Genomic DNA, 16378 nt, shown 5'->3' with positions numbered 1-16378 from the left:
ATGTTTCTTTCCTCTTCCTTTCACAGTACTGCTCTGCTATTTTCAGTTGCTCATTCTCAGTAAATCCTGGTGGACTGTCATCTTGTCAAAGAGTTTAATGATAGCATGTTGCCTAATGGCAGCAAAATTAGCAGTGGATTGTGTGTGCAAACACATCTTCCTTCCTGCTGTTGTTTAATCTTTTGTGTCCAAATGGACAGACAGGATTGCTATAAATATTATTCTTCATTCTCTCACATGAAAACAAACATCTTAGGCTGCCACCTGAGCAGTATTTGCTGTGTTAAAATTCTGTGCTAGATATTTGTGGAGCTAAAAGCTTACTGCAGGTTTGACAAAGCACTGCAGTACATGCCTTGCTCTGAGATATAAACATACCTTGAAGTAAGTCCTTAACCATTATCCCCTAGTTGGTAAGAAGCAGCAAAAGGGAAACATTTATCAGAAAAAACAGTTGCACAGCGTGGTCATCTCCCATGCAGAGATCAAAGATTTGATTTCCCTGAATAAAGCTATCAGTAATAATACAAGTCACACGGATTTCTGTCATCTGTTTTGGCTTGAATATCTTGACAGAATAAAAATAAAGGAATAATAATAACTTTCAGTACTGGAGCTCCACATTGTTTAAGTGACTGCTTTATTTAATGTACTTGCTAACTAGTAGATTCTCTATCTTTCTGTAAAATGGGATACAACAACATTACTTCTTTTGTTACATACTTTTGCATAAGGGTTTTTTTATGTGAGAATTCATGTGTTGCCAATGTAATTGGAGATAGTGGGGCTGGGGAATCCAAACTAGTATTTGCAGTATAAGTGCTCCAAGCCTTAATCGAATTTTGTATATTTATTAAGTATTAGCTGTAGTGGAAACTGTGGTTCCTTAATACTAGTGCATTAGCAGAAACTATTTTCCTGCTCTAACTACAGACCTAAGCCCACGTGTAGGCATTTAATATTAGAACTTATATTTTTTACTATTATTTTTAACGAAATAACTTCTTACACTTTTAGCTGTAGAGCTGACATAGATTTTGCATTGCAGAGTGAATTACAGCGTGTTTGACCTGGGTTAAAGGGAGTACTACGACACTGGTTTTTGAGTTCTGTGTCACAAGTAAGCCCTGACTGCCAGCCAATCGGGGTCCTCACATCCTTTTGTCCGCATGTTGAAGCCAAGTAAAGACAAATGTCTGGAGTTTCACACTGGAGTTTCTCATAGAGGGACCTAGGACTTGAACTAGGGTAAACCAACATGTATACAGTGGGGGTAACTGGGATACCTGGATTCTGACAATGTAGCTGCCCCTTGGTTTTGTTACATTAGCATAACAAAACCAAGGCACAGCTACACTGTCTCTCTCTATATATGTATATATGTGTGTGTGTGTGTGTGTGTGTGTGTGTAAATATCTATATATATACCTTTTATATATATTATAGACCAGTCACTGATACATCCTAAAATACTAGTGTCGATTGTTTTTCCTGTTTTGTTCTTTTTTTTCCTATAGGGGGGCCTAATGACAATTTCTGGGGTTGTCATATGCAAAGAGAAAATCCTTCCTTTTTACTTTCCTTCCACATGAGTTTCAATGGTTTTATGATTTACCAGGAGAAAAGCATTTTGACTGAGGGATGTTTATATATTCCACAGCACATCTAAGCTTCATGAATGTCTCTGGCATGTGTGCAGTAGTGTCTGTGTGTATTTATGATGACAAAAAGGGTGATTAATTAGATGGAATATCAGTGTAGGGAAACATATTTTGCTAAGATAGTTTTGCGTCATTTTCAAAAAAAGTTTTGTAGCAACATGCTCATATTGCATAAACCATTGGAAACTCCTGCAAGATATTATTCTCCTCCCAGGAAAATAAATATTGGCTACAAACAGAGCAAATATATGCCATTTATGTAGTGTTGTAGCTCATTTCTAAAGCACAAAAAAGCACTAAAGAACCCAAGCAGGAGAGAGTCAGACAAGCTTCCTTGGTCGTGCTCTGGATTGTGAGTTCAGCCTTGGGGCTGAAGCCTTGATGGGATCTGCAAGGATATGCAACCAGCTCTCCAATATTTTGATGTCTAATATCAATTTAAAATGGAGTTCCTATGCCATTGACAGGAGTTTTTTTCACAGTATATTTTAAATGAACCTCACAATTAATTAGTTTTGTTTCCTCTTTCCTTAACTTTGTATTTAAATAAATGGTGATCATTCGAAAATGCAGTAAGCTGTACCTTTGGGTTTACATCTTAGGAATAGCAGTAGCCCCCCGCTCCCATCTCCATGTTAGAATTTGCAGCCACTGGGGTGAAATCTGGGAACACAACCAGTTCTGGTACCACTGGTTACCCTGGACCCATCTAGATTCGCTGTGTAGGACTCCAGTGTTTGGGGATGCTGAAAGGACAGTGTGTGTAGCTGCATCTTTCTGTTAGTAACTCTGATCCTGGCAGTAATTGTCGATTTGGCTTGCTTCGTAAAAGAAAGAATCCTGAGTAGTTATGTGTCAATGAAGGAGCTTTGAAAGTATGAGAAACTAGCAACTTTCCCAGTGTAGTGTAATAGCATCTGCCCTCAAAAGATTTTGTGTATCTCTTTAAGACGTTAGCATTCTCTACATTTTTGGTGGGTTTCAGTGTGTGAGGACTTTTCTCCTTCTGACAGGCACTGAAAGTACTTTATCAGAATAAAACATAATTAAAAGAGAGAGAAAATTCTGTCAACTTCAGCTATACTTAGTAAGAGGCTTCTAAAGCCTGTTGCAAGGCAATAAATTTAAAAAAACTTAAGGATAGGATGATATCTACATATGTCAAACAGCAAAGTGGAGGGAGTATGGGTTCTGCAGTAATTTTTTCAAAGTATTTTGAAGAAATTCTATGAGACAGGCTGTCTCCAATATCTTTGGAGATACCATCTTGTTGCTAATACTCCTCCCATTATAGCATCAAGTTGAAGACCTGAGCAAAGTCATGGGGAGGGGTATGGCCAGGAGCTGCGAGACCCATTTGTCCACTAAAGGTTAGGGCTGAGGTTTGGAACTGACAGAAATGATGTTCTGTAGCCCGCTAGCTTCCCTATCAGTAAGGCAGTGATGGTTTTGATGCCTCAGATGGAGAATGGATGCTTTTGCTCTTCCTGTGTGAAGTAGGTTACTGATAGTCAGTAGCAACTGTGCTTCTTCCTAGCCCCTCTCTTCAACAAATATTGATGTTTGGGGGCCTAATCCAGTACACATTGTCATTGATTTCAGTGGTGCAAAGCAAGGCCCTAACTAAAGCATAGGTACTGAATAGGTGCAGTTGAGGGTGAAATTAAAATTATTTGGAGAGAGGGAATGAGTGATACCTTTGCAATAATTAGGAGCAAAAATGTTTTGAATTAGTCACAGGACATTCTATATCTTCATAAAAAAGTTTAAGGCTCTTGCATAAATAAATTCTAATTTTCTCAGAAATTTGTGTGCAAGATGGAATTAAATAGGCTGAGCCAACAATCCTGTAGAAATCTCTGTGTTCACACTGGTTTCAAAAGATTGGTTATGTACAATTATATGTTTGTGGTAAACCGCTACTGAAGACTGAATTGGAAAAAATAAAATGGAAGATATATTGTTGAAACAGAACCATTTTTATATCCAAAGCCTGACCATAGATTCTCTGTAAGTGCATCAAGTGTCACCAAGTCTGGTAAGGATGGCATTTGGTATTTTAAACAAACCCTTAGTAGGATTCCAAAACTAATTTCTGCTTTTGTCTTACATTCTCGAGGACAGGGTGTCAGAAATTCTTCTTAATTCAAATGCACCATTATCAGAAGAGAGATGTATTTGTTTCATTCATCACAGAATTCTTGTGTAAGTGGAAAACTTGTGCTATGGTTTTGCTGAGAAAGGAATCCAAAGATTTGAGAAGACTGTTCCCAATAACTTACTTAAATTTAGTGTTAATCTGCACAAAATTAATGAACATTTATTTAATTATATATTTTTATGCATTTGTATATGTTCAAAATTTCTTCAAGCTTGCAATAGCTCCAAGCAATTTCTCCAATTTTCTGATCACAATCTCTACGTTTAGGCAGTGCTGCTTAATTGAGAGTCCTGTGGTGGTACTTTGGTGATTTAAATAAACATACATTCACTGCCAGCATGCTGCAATTGATTTGATTCACTTCCCATGAAAGTTTTTGCTACTAAATAGAGTTTGTGGTCTTGCAGGAGTATTCAAAGGGCCTCCAATCTAGCTATAGCTTGTGATATGGAACTTCAACTGAATAGTCACAGAACGATTTAAAAATAATTATTTAAGCAGTCCATTGTATGATGGAGCACAAAAAGTAGGATCAGACCAAGAACTGAATATGCAGTTCCCCAGTGTCCAGAAAGCCCTTTCTAACAACAGTTAGAAACTCCATCAGCAGCAAATTGCAAATGTGATTAACATTAAATGGAAACAATTTTATTAAACTGAAAACCTGATTAGCAACTGAACTGCACAATGCGGATTTTCCAGCAGGGGTTGCAATATTAGCACAGTCCATAATTTAATGCTGATACAAGTTAATTCATTTTTCTGTGTAAACAAAGTGGTACAGAAAGCTTTTTATAAACCAGACATGGCCATCTTCAAAAGAATTCCTAGAGGTTTTCTTGCTGTGGCTCGCAAGCTCTGCCAGAAGTGGACTTACGGACCTTTAGGAAAGGAGGAAAATGGCAGCTTGTTCGCACTGATGGGCATCTCTTTTTTAGGATCTTCTAGGCTAAGTATAGCAGTAGATACTGCTGCCTCTACTTTCCGTAGTGGTCTTATGAAATATCCACAGTTTGTTTCCAGTATTTTCCCTGCCAAGTTGCCTAGTGGTAAAAAAATTAATGGTCCCCATTTGAAAGCTGTAAGAAATTGTGAGTACATGTGCAAAATTATTCCATAAATTACATGCTTGTTTGTTTTTTAAGCTGTATGGATTTGTACATTCAGAACTGTCCGACTGAGGTGTCATAAACTGAGGGAGTCAGAATATCTTACTGGTGACTAATGCAGTCATTGCTTTTATCTGTTCATTCTGAATATTAGGCTTTTCCAAAGAATATTACCTACAGGTTGGTAACATATCTGGAAGCAAGCCCATATGTAAGAATTCCCATGCGTCTAAAGCCACAGTGCTAAGTTTTATGGAAGCACTGGATGTATGCATGGTTCATGGATTCCGGAAGACCATAGTTAATTCTACCTTTTTGAAGAGTCCGTGCATAAAAAACAGCAAGACAAAAGCCCTCATTCATTTTTAGTTTCTGTGGATGCTATTCCTCAACTCTTCTTTCTAGCGCTGGCCGTATTTTATCCAGTTGAAGGAGAGCTCTACAAAAAAGAGACTTTGACATAAAAGTGACAGATCCTAACTTGTCCTGTAGCATTCTGCAGGTTGTCTGTGGGGTTTGGATAACACAGCATGGCAGTCTCTGTATGTATGTATGTGTGGGGAAACAAAATCCTGTTTACTGTTTTATACAGAAAGTAAAATGTTTCTGCAATTCATCAACAAAATAAAAGATGCATCACTTTTGACGCTTCAAGGCTTTTTATCAGCTGTACAATGACGTAGGCTTTGACATACCCTACATTTTCTTGTCGGGAATCCGTTTTTTGTTTTGTGTCTGGGTGAAAGTAGTTCATTTTTTCAACAGGAATGAATGGAGTATTGTACAGTTGGTGTGGGGATGTCTAACCCTTGCTTGTGAGCCTTCTGTGACTGTAACTGCCTCTTTTGTGAGTGAAACAATGTTTCTTTTTCTGCTGCCTTCTGAATTCCTTGGCCAGCACTACAGTTCACGCAGTCTTTCTGCCACTGTTGGCGGGATGAATTGAGCTTCACATCTTCCTTGCTGCACTCTCCACTCCCCAGTGTTTTCTATGGGAAAGGAATCTTGTTCTCATTCAGCAAGCTGGGAGTGCAGCTCATTAGGATCTCGGCACTATGAATGAAGCTTGTCATTTAGCTCCAGATTTCTTTCTGGCCCAATAGAAGATATGATGTGTAAGATGAGGAGCAAAATTAGCACAGTATATATTTAGTCACTATTTTTCCTACATTTTAATATGCTTTTTGGATGTAAGGTAGAAGAGCTTAAAGCTCTTACTGAAGTGTTTTTGAAAGTTATCCCATTTCTTCTAGATCTCCTACTTTATGGTGCTGTTCTTTTTCTTTCTCCATGATTTCTTTCTGCCAAAGAATCTAATGGTGCTTACAGAAATTAAGTGCAGTGGATATGATGTGAGAGATAATGAATAGCAAAGCCATTAACAAGGGAAATAACTTATATTTATATATTTCCCTTCAATTCCAAAATTTTCCAGGTGCTCTGGAGACTGCATAAAGGATTCTGCAAGGTCTGGGTTTAAATTCTTTGAGGTTTAAGGAACGTGCGCAATACTTACTAATACTGGAGAAAGACACAGTTAGCTCACTTCCCAATTTATGATCCTATCGGGTATGTCACAGTTGAATCACTTTGATCTTTGATCATTCCATGTTGCACTTTTAGATCTTTTTCACACCTTTGCCTGATATTAGACCTACTCTGACATGCCCATTCCTTTAGTCAGACCTGCTGCTGTATTTCTTCTTTCTTGCCATCTTTTGTAAAGTACAAATCTTCTGTATACATACCACAACTGGAGAAAATGCTTTGTTGGCTCCTATGTCCTATTTTTTTGTTTGGTGAATGCTGTCTAAGACTTCCATTGGGTAAGTTATTTAACCATTTGCTAGTGGCAGAAGACGTTTATGATACAAGAACTCATCTGCTCCCTGTTTTCGGCTTTGAACTCCATGATGATCTGACCCTCATTCTCTAACAGCTCCTGGCTGTGGCAGTGGACAGGCAGCTGCTGTCCTGCATGGGTCCTGCAAGGCCTACTAAGCAAGAGAGGGAGACAGAGCTCCCCAGTTACCTTGGTCTTGTAAGCTTTGGCCACAACTCAGCCTCTAAACATGATTTCTACTTCCAGAGAAGAAAGTAAACCCTCCCTTTGTAAACAGTTCAGGCATATTTTGGGAGGGAACTCTACATAAAAATCGAAAGTACATTTGACCTCCACTTCCATAAGGCAAATATGCAAACAGGGAGAGTTTATAAGACAAAGGCATTTTTAGTTTCTTATGGTAGGCCATACACTATGCAATTAAAAGGCTTTTTTATATTTTATTAAAGTCCAGACCAGCCTTGCAATACTCTTGAGGGAAGACTGTGAATGATACAGCTGCTATCAATAAAAAAGAGGAGTCTGGGAAGTGTGTGAAAGAATGTAAAGCCAAGTTCTTTGATGCTGATATAAATCTGCAGTAATGCCTTTAGCATTAGCAGAGCCCAATTTATGCTGATGTGACCCAGGCAGAATTTGTCTCATCATTCCCACATCTGTATTTAAGTGGTGAAAGAGATGTTTAAATCCTGGTTTCAAAATGAAAGAACAAGGAGAGAAGTGAATCCAGACTTATAATGCTGTGACCACTGCAAGGGCAGTAAGGAATGAACTACTCATTGCTCTTCTAGCCCCCATTAGATCCAGTGCATTCAGTTTTAATGATAAAAGGAAAGAAAAAAAAAAACAAAGAAGAACCAATAAACATGGCTAACACTAACAAGATGAAATGGTGTTACTGAGAAGGAGGCAAGCAGCTGTGGAGTAAATTGCAGAAAGAGGGGAATCTACAGGAGCGAAAGGTGCCTGGCTGTGCCACAGCCACTCCTACTGCAGACCCAAGAGTGGAGGCATTTGTGAAGTTTTCACGCAGAAGCTCTGGGGGCTTTGCTTCTTTAGATGAAAGAATCTGTGTGGGTCGGAGGTCTAATGCTTTGTGTTCCTGTGTGTCAGAAGCAGTACAGGTATCAGGCTTTATCCCCACTTTCCAAGCTCCAGATACCCTTTTGTGGTCTGTATGTAGATTTTAACTTCATATTAACTGGGTCCATTTCTGCAATGGTTTTTCTTACAGCCTCCTATCCTAACAGGGATTCTTTCTGCCAAGTACAGTGTACATAGATCCCTATACTTCTGTTGTCTGTCTTTAGAGCTGCAAAATTCCATTTTTACAGTGGAAATACTGTATGTGTACAGGCCAAGTAACACAGTCTCCCTAGATGCGTATAAGCTAGTGTTGTCAGAAAGATATACTGGAAGATCTTTTAATGAAGAAACACCAGTAACAATTCTGGTTGTAACCAGTAACAAACTGTTTACACTCATTCAACTTGTAATTTTTGAACATTTAGAGCAGTACAAAAAGGTATGTGGACATCTATAACTTAGAATAAATAAAATTTTCAAACAGCCCAAATCATACTGAAATTAATTTTTGAAACAAGCCTGAAGCAGCTTTTAACATGTAACCATGAGTATCTATAATAGCTGAACTTCAATGAGACAATCTGCAGTAATGAAATTAGTATCCATGAAGTAATTTCCACTGATTTAACTAGATTGGATAAGACTTTGTTTTATTTTTATTTAAATTGAATTTTAATATCTGTAACCTTCTTCTGTGAGCAAGGCCTCAGAATTAAGTCAACAGCAGAATGCAACTGTACTCAGTCCAGCATGTTCAGTATCCCTTGTTTTCAAATTGCATTTTTTGTTAACAGGAAAAGGAGATGCCAGATTATTGCCAAGTCACATCACAAGACCTCTCATCTCTACTGTCTGACTAACAATGAAACCAGCAGTATGATTCTCGTGGGTGGATGAATGCAGAGTCATCCTTCTCTTTCATTTCCTAGCAAACACTGAGATTCGTTCCCGAAGTCTCTTAGAAGTGAAGCAGATTGTGGTTCCAGCTTAAGGCTTGGGTGTGTTTTCTTTAGGGCACTTTATACATGTTTTTTTAATTGGAATACAAACTTTGAGTACTTTCCAAACATGCCAATTTCAGTCATGCAGCAAGTTCTAATCGCAAGCCATAGAACTGCTGTAGAAAAGGATAGCTTCCATCTTTTATTAAACTTGCCATTTAAATACAGAGAAACTGTATTAAACGAAATCATAAATTACAAAGCTGAGCACTTTGCACAGAATACTGGAGTTAAGCTTGTTTTTGTACGTCTGTTTTGTGCAATGAATGAGACAGGAGATCTGGGGAGAATTACATATATCTAATGTATGTACAAAACAGAAGTTAAAAAATCAAATCTATGCCTTTTGCATGATTGATTCCAAAATTTTAATTCCTTTTCTATGATATGTAATGACAGAAAATTTGTCCTTAAGGTGATAAATACACTTTTATCTGTCCAGAAGGCTTCACAGAATTTGAATTCTGAACTTTGAACCTGCAAGACTAAATGTGTCAGCCAGTAAGACAGTTTTGTTCATCTCTGTTTCTCCCTTGAAGAGCTGGGAGCTCCTGACCCCAAAGAGAGAGAAATCCTTGGGCCCATGTGCGCCATCCAGGGAGATCAGCAGGTCCCACTCTAGAAGCAGGAAAACATGTTGGCCTACTCTAAAATGTTCAGATTCTGGTGTTTCTTGCTGCCAAGCTTGTTGTCAAAGTCATAGGAGGTGCTAATATGTGTGTGTTTTACTGGGTTTTTTTGGTAATTGTGGGGAGAGATGAAAAAAGGAGAACAGTAAATTTATACTTCAGCCAAATCTCAATGAGATCGAAACAGAAAAACAAACAAAACCCCCGCTTTTGTCTAATCCATGAGGCAAATTTCAAAAGCTGCCCCAAAGAAGGGAAGCATCAGAGGTCAGTTCATACTTTTCCAATAGAAAGGCTTGGGCAACCTGTGCAGAGAAAACATAACTAGCCTTCCCTCCCTGCAGTGCTGAAAGGTATATACCTAAGATAATAGCTGTGCATCTATACACTGAGCCTTCTCAGTAAGGCTCTTCATCCTTATTCAGGATCTCAACTGGACTGAACTATCCTTCAGGAAGATTTTCCCATGTAATTAGCTACATATCAAACCATATAACTCCTAGTTTGAAATGCTGTTCATAATGTTGGAAGTGGTCCCCTGTGGCTTTTTAGCCAATGTTAAGCATTTGGCATTCGCTACCAGCTCTGTGTTTATCTGAATATCTGTCAAAGGATGTTGTTTCTCAGGCCAGTAGTTGTCCTGAATGTTATGTGAAAGTGTTGCCCTGAACTGCCTCATCCATTAACGTGAAGGAATTCACTTTTAGAGAACCTAAACAGTTTCTTACATTTTCTTCAATTTTCCAAGTTTCACTTTCAGGAAAATAAAAGTGAAGTGGCCATGATTTTTTGGTAGTAGTTGTGCTGTAACTGTGAAGACCTAAAGGTATAAGAGAATCAAGTTGTATGGAGAAGAAGGAAACACAGTCATCTGCTTTTGTGTCTTATATCAGATGAGTTAACAAAAGCTCTTCTCTTTCCCTGCAAACCTCGCTTATCTGTTTGTAGCTAAGCTGGGACAATTCTTAAAACATAGGCCAAGTGGTCCCTCAAAGTCTTGTAAAAGAACAGGTTTATTTTAAATGAATATGAATAAAAATGTTCCAAGCCCATACCCAAGCTGGATTAAAGTCTACGTTGCCAGATGGAGTTCTCTGTTGTCTGAAAAATCCCTCATAGGGTATCGTGGTACTAACATCTGCTCTCAAAATTACCAGTAAGCCATTTTTATAACTTTTTGGTCTACCACATGGAACAAGAATGTTTTATAAACACCATATCATGTAGAGACCATGCATCCAGTACGAACTATAGCTTTGGTAAATGGCTTTATTCACATTAGTATACAGGAAAAGCATAAGAAATTGCAGTAGGCTGGAAAGGGGAACACTGTCTCTTTTTTTGTAACTAGTGTGAACAGTAAGACCCAGATTCATCTCACCTAGCTGAAGTGGGAACTACTGTTGCTCTTCATTATTATAAGCAAAAGAGTAAGAGAGTGGCACCTCCAGAAGTGGTTTATCCCAGCTAAGATCAGCATCACCTACTGGAGGTTGCCCTGTCACTCCACTGATCACAGAGGATGTCACCTGAGGGTGACTGTACTACAAGTTCAGGTGTCTTAGATGCCTGAAATTGGCTGGGATGAATTTAGGCCTAAAACAATTAAAGCTAATTACCTGATTTGCTAGGGTTTCTGCAGCTAACTGTGCTTAAAAATAACTGTAGCAAGGATGAAGTCTGCAATCTCACATACACACAAATATACCAGTGTTTAAGGCTTATGCCAAACAAAGCCTTGCTACTATTTTCCATGCATGCTAGATCATTGCTTTAGTTACAAGTGGCAGGTACTGTGTAAGCGCTGCAGCTAATTCTGTACTATTGATGGTAATTGCCATGAAAAGAGAATGTAATGGTTATTTTGACCAAACAGGTACTTGAACTGCCTGAGAAGGAGAAGCAAAGACCTGCCATTTGTGGAGGGTCATGACAGGGTTAAACTCGTGGAAAGTTACAAGCAGCAAAGCGTATGGAAAAAGAGAAGCAAGTAGCAAGGTACAAGGCATGATCGCGCGTGATCAGCGTGGTGACTGGCTAGCTTGTGCATGAGCAGGAGCGTGATCAGCACGGTGACTGGCTTAGTGAAGCGTATCTGTGACGTGAACAGTATATATCTGTAAAACCGCTGAAGCAGCAAACTTCTTAGTATAAATATGCTCAGAAACAAATAATAAACGTCTCAAGATGCACCACCTCTTGAGTCTGTGCCTTCATTCGCTACAGCCATTACCATTAGATTTTTGTTTGTATGTAAAAAAGTACTAGTACTTTATACAAGTGCCAGTACTTATACCAGAACTTTATACAGTACTATTGTAACTTAACAGTGGGGAATGACACTGAAAAGGCTTCAGCCTGGTTTATGAAAAGCTTGAGTTATTTATCTAAATTAAAAAATGCACTCAGTACCATAATGCAACCTTGTGGTATTATCATATGCCATGCTGCCTAGGCAGAACAAAAAATGGTTTCAGGCCATAACTGCAAAGTATACGTGTATAAATAACCTGAAAATTCATATAATTCCTTTGAGGCTTAAATTCGTTTCTCTCTTCCAAAGCTCCTGATGTAGTGCTGTCTTCTGTCTCTGTGTTACAGGAATCACTGAAAAGGCCATGCTGTTTGTTTCCTACAGTTACCCGGGATTTGCAGTGGACAATGGGGAGGAGTTATTTTAGCTATTTAGGCTTGGGTACTGGCTTTGGGAGTGTAGCACTTCTTTTTGTCTTCAAATGCTTTAGCACTTCCTTTGGTCTTCAAACGTTTTGTTGGGTATGGAGAATTTTCATTCACTGGCTCTTAATATTCAAAAACTACCTATGAAAGCTTTAGTTTTACAGTGAAAATCTGCAAAGTGAAAACCTGCATACAGTCAGTCTGACTATATGGAGCACAATGGAGAGGTACCCGAGATTTATCTGTAGTGTTCTGATTTTGTATTTCCAAAGTCTAGGCCGAATGTTATGTGTGTAAGAATGCTTCATGGCTTTGAAACTCTTTTAAATAATTTTGTCAAGTTTTCCTAATATCCAAGCAAACCTATGTACCAGGCATGTTGCTCTTTTACTGTAGTTTTTAGGCAATGTACTTTTTCTACCACTGTTGATGACAACAGAGATTCCTTTCGCTCTGTTGCTAACGGTGACGTAGATGAAAAGGTCAATATGTAACAGCTCTGCTGTACCATTGACTCAGGCGCGCACCTTGAGAGACTAGGAGGCTGCCACCTGGTGACTTACTGCTACAAGTCCTTCAATGCAGTTTTTTCTCCTTTGGGAAGAAAGCAATGGATGGCCTGAAATTTAATGTACCTAGGATGAGGTGCTTATGAGGAAGGATCTTTCCTGAATTGTTTTATTAAATTTAGAAGAGAATGTGTCACTCTAGCAGCTCTAAGTCTAAACAGGTTTTAATACATAAAGCTTAGTTTTCATTTTATCAAAGGTTTTGCACGTTATTTAAAACATTGCTAAGCAATTATGACCTAGGTACAAACTACCCTGTTCTCTGCTTACATGGAACTACAAAGCTCAGTAGGTGTTTTGGCACTACTGGTTGCAAGGTGTTATCTAGGCGTGTTTGATGGGATTTACATGCGCTAGAAAGAAAAGGAAAAAACTTATCTGCTCCGAGCTCTTGAATTTTCTCCCTAGTGCAAATACTGTGATTAAAAAGAAAATATTTTAAAATATGCTATCCTATCACCTAAAATGATACAGTCAATTTTTTGTCACGACTCAGACTTCAGTAACTCAGGCAACTTATGGGAGAGTAATGGGAACTTTTATATTATCTCTTCTTTTCCAGATGAGCTGGACCAGAGTGAATAGGCTGCATACAGCTCTGAAGCTTGTTTCAAAAGGATCCTTTCAGCTGCAGATCATTATGTCATCCACTCTAAAGAGCTGCCATTCTGCTCCTGCCCAGCAGCTCTAGGAGAGCTGGGCAAACCTAGCGGGTCTGAGCTGGGAGGTGGCTGAGCATATTCCAGTATTCTCCTAGAGCTTGAGATATGTGGTGAGTGTTGTATGTGCACAAGAACTGGAGAAGGAAACCAGGAGATGTGTATTATATTTGCAGAAAAATTGTGATTGGGAAGACTTCTCAGTAACACTGGTAAGGTGACTGGCTGCTGTGAAGAAAGTGTTTGTATCCTATTTTTTAAGAATCTAAGAAGATAATTTTTATCCTGCCACTATTTATGCAAATGCAACCAAATTCCCACAGAAATACTGCTACTGTTTTTTGGGGTTTTGTTTTTTTTTTTTTTTTTTTTCCCCCTCATGACTCAGAATGTCTCTCCTGCAATCGTTTGTTTGAGGGCTTACCACTGGAGTGTAAAGCTTGCCTATATTAAGGTCTGTGCTGAAGTGCTATTTCCATTACTTTTGACAAATGGGCTTCATCCACTTTGTTCACTGTGGTGTGGCTTTAGTAAGCATCCATCTGTGCCTGATAAGCAAGTTAATTCCTCCAGTGCAGAATAACCCATGTTCTTTAGAGGCAAAGTTAAGTCACTTTTGACCCTGGGGTTTGTTATCCCTTTCTGGATATTTCTATGGATTAAAATTTAATTTTTTGATAAACATGTTTTTCTTATCCTTGTTTTAATCAGTAAATTCTCTTCCATCTAGTGTTGTAACTTGTCCCACAAGTTGACTGTGGGTAATTCCTCTAAACTCACAGAAGGTTCATGCTGTGGATTTTGCTGCAGCAGTTGTGAAGTCTGAGGCTACAGGGAATACTTCCAAGAGGTCGTCATGCAGAGCATCAGTCCGAGTGAGGCACCAGGGATACCTCAGGGTGGGGGAGACTAGTGCACTTCCCAACTTTTAACAGCAGGAGAAGAGCCAGGAGGTAAGCTGGTGCTCACAAAATACATCTCTGAAGGATGAGAAAGATAGGAGGAAGATGAAGAAAAGGCAAAGGGGGGGGGGAAAACACACAAAAAGGTGATGATGCTTTCTCAAGGATCTCTCACTCGTTTCTTTTACTCCTGATCTCATACTTTTGCTGTGAGCTTTTACTAATCTTCTGGGAGTTTAGCTGCCAGGAGAACTGTGGCCTTTCTCTTAAAACAAAAACATGCTAACCCTGTGTTGCAACCAAATGCCTGAAAGAAGAAGTAAAAGCTGATGCTTGATCTCCTTTTGGAAGGATTCTGATGTGAAGTGTCCTGATAGAGCTCTGGAGCTCTATCTTTTTGTACTATCATATTTCTCAGATGCTAACTTTATGTAGTTCAGGTGAAAGGAGATGGTGTGATAATTTCTAATTGTTACCCATAAAGCCCATTTACGTTAGCCTCTAAGACTAAATAAGGCAGCTTTACTAATATATCGTGCAGTTTTCAGTGAATTGCTTGCATTTTAGAGTTTCTGCAGGCTGCTGGAAACAAAAGAGCAGAATTTCAACTGAAGGGTTGTCATTGCAGTCCTGGCAGGGTTTGTATCACTCATCAAGTAAATCCTGTTTTTATTGTATAACTAAGAATTCAATGCAGCTCTTGCTGAAGAAAGAGAAGAATTTTTTGAGTCACACTGAGATTTCATAAGTACGTCAGAAAACAACTAAAAAGCATCTAGAGTGCTTGTAGTGAAGCAAATAGAAGCAGCTTTTTTTTTTTTTTCTTTTCTTCTTTTCGGGTCAGCAGTTCCCAGAACAATCATGTATGGTTGAACATGTAGCTTCATTCCAAGAGGATGATACTGCAGCTTAAATTCTTAACACTAGGGCACTGTAAATTCCAGCCTCAACATCAGGGTCTTGCTACAAAATAAAAATAGTCCAGCAACAACCTGTTAACATATACCACCTACTCTAACACAAAACTGGTCAGTACTTCTTAAAAGAAGAGGAAGGAAAAAATCTGAATCAATCTATGAATCTTTCATATCTATATACATTTTCTATGTATAGGGTGGGGGGAATAAGTGATACCAGATAAATAAATTCTTTCTTATTTATGTCAGCTGTCTCCTGCTCTGCAACATCTCTCCCTTCTGACAGACTGATCCTACAAAATGCCGAATGAGGTAGAACTGGGCTTGGTGAGCGTCTCACAGCCTGCCTCATTCTCATTAGTCTGGATTTGAGAAAACAGTCTTTGGAGCGAATTCATGCCTGCTGTTAGATTGGTGAACTGTGATTTAAACTGAAGATTACAGCATTGAAAGTTCCAATGTGTTTCTAGAACTATTAAAAATTCTGGTGTGGAGAGGGAGGAGATAATTTCATAATATCCATCCTGAATTTTCCTTTTTATCCTCTATTCTTGCTCCATAGTATAATAGCTGACTATTGAGATGTTCCATTAACACCTTCTGCAGCGGCACCTGTGTTTCCTTAATCAGACCTACTGATACAGCGTAATCAACCTGTCATCTTTGGCTGAGCATTTCTAGCCCTTCTAACTTCACCGCTTTCAAAGAGGTCTGTAATTGAGCTCTATGTGCACAGAGTATTTGGAGAATCTTGATGAGACTGTGCAAGTTCTGAAACAGTAATAACTCCAGGTAATGTTAATGGAATACGTACTGAGTTTTTGCATTCAGCTTATCAAACTGGAAAAGACAGAAAGCCAATCTTTATATACTCTGTAGCAACAGTAAGACCTGGCAGAAGCTGTTGCAGGTTCCTGATCCAACAAACTCCTGATCCCAATCTGCCATGCAGTGCCCTTTCTTGGAAACAGGTACAGGACATAGCGGTATGAAAACACAATTCCCACTGATCTGGTTTAAAAGCCACTTTTTTTTAATTTTTCCCTGCAGTAACTAATTCATTCACGTTAAGTGGGACTCATTCCATTAGCCCCCAACTAACAGTTGACTCTCTAATAAAGTCTGACCTAGAAACATACTCTACTGTATAGTACCATCTCTG

The 16378-nt window shown here is 38.8% G+C and overlaps 1 long non-coding RNA gene across 2 annotated transcripts in view; it reads left to right on the top strand.

Moving 5' to 3' along the window:
- Window positions 1–13641, top strand: part of LOC136993495 (uncharacterized) — a 32820-nt gene extending 19179 nt beyond the window's left edge. For both annotated transcript variants that reach the window (XR_010885825.1, XR_010885824.1), the window contains exon 4: window positions 13301–13641. This is a non-coding gene — a long non-coding RNA (uncharacterized lncRNA). The remainder of the gene's footprint in view (window positions 1–13300) is intronic.
- The last annotated feature ends 2737 nt before the right edge of the window (window positions 13642–16378 follow it).

Source organism: Apteryx mantelli, chromosome 16 (assembly GCF_036417845.1).
Source record: "Apteryx mantelli isolate bAptMan1 chromosome 16, bAptMan1.hap1, whole genome shotgun sequence".
NCBI classification, from domain to species: domain Eukaryota; kingdom Metazoa; phylum Chordata; class Aves; order Apterygiformes; family Apterygidae; genus Apteryx; species Apteryx mantelli.
Note: the sequence above shows the minus strand (reverse complement) of the source record. Positions and strands in the feature narration are given on the sequence as shown.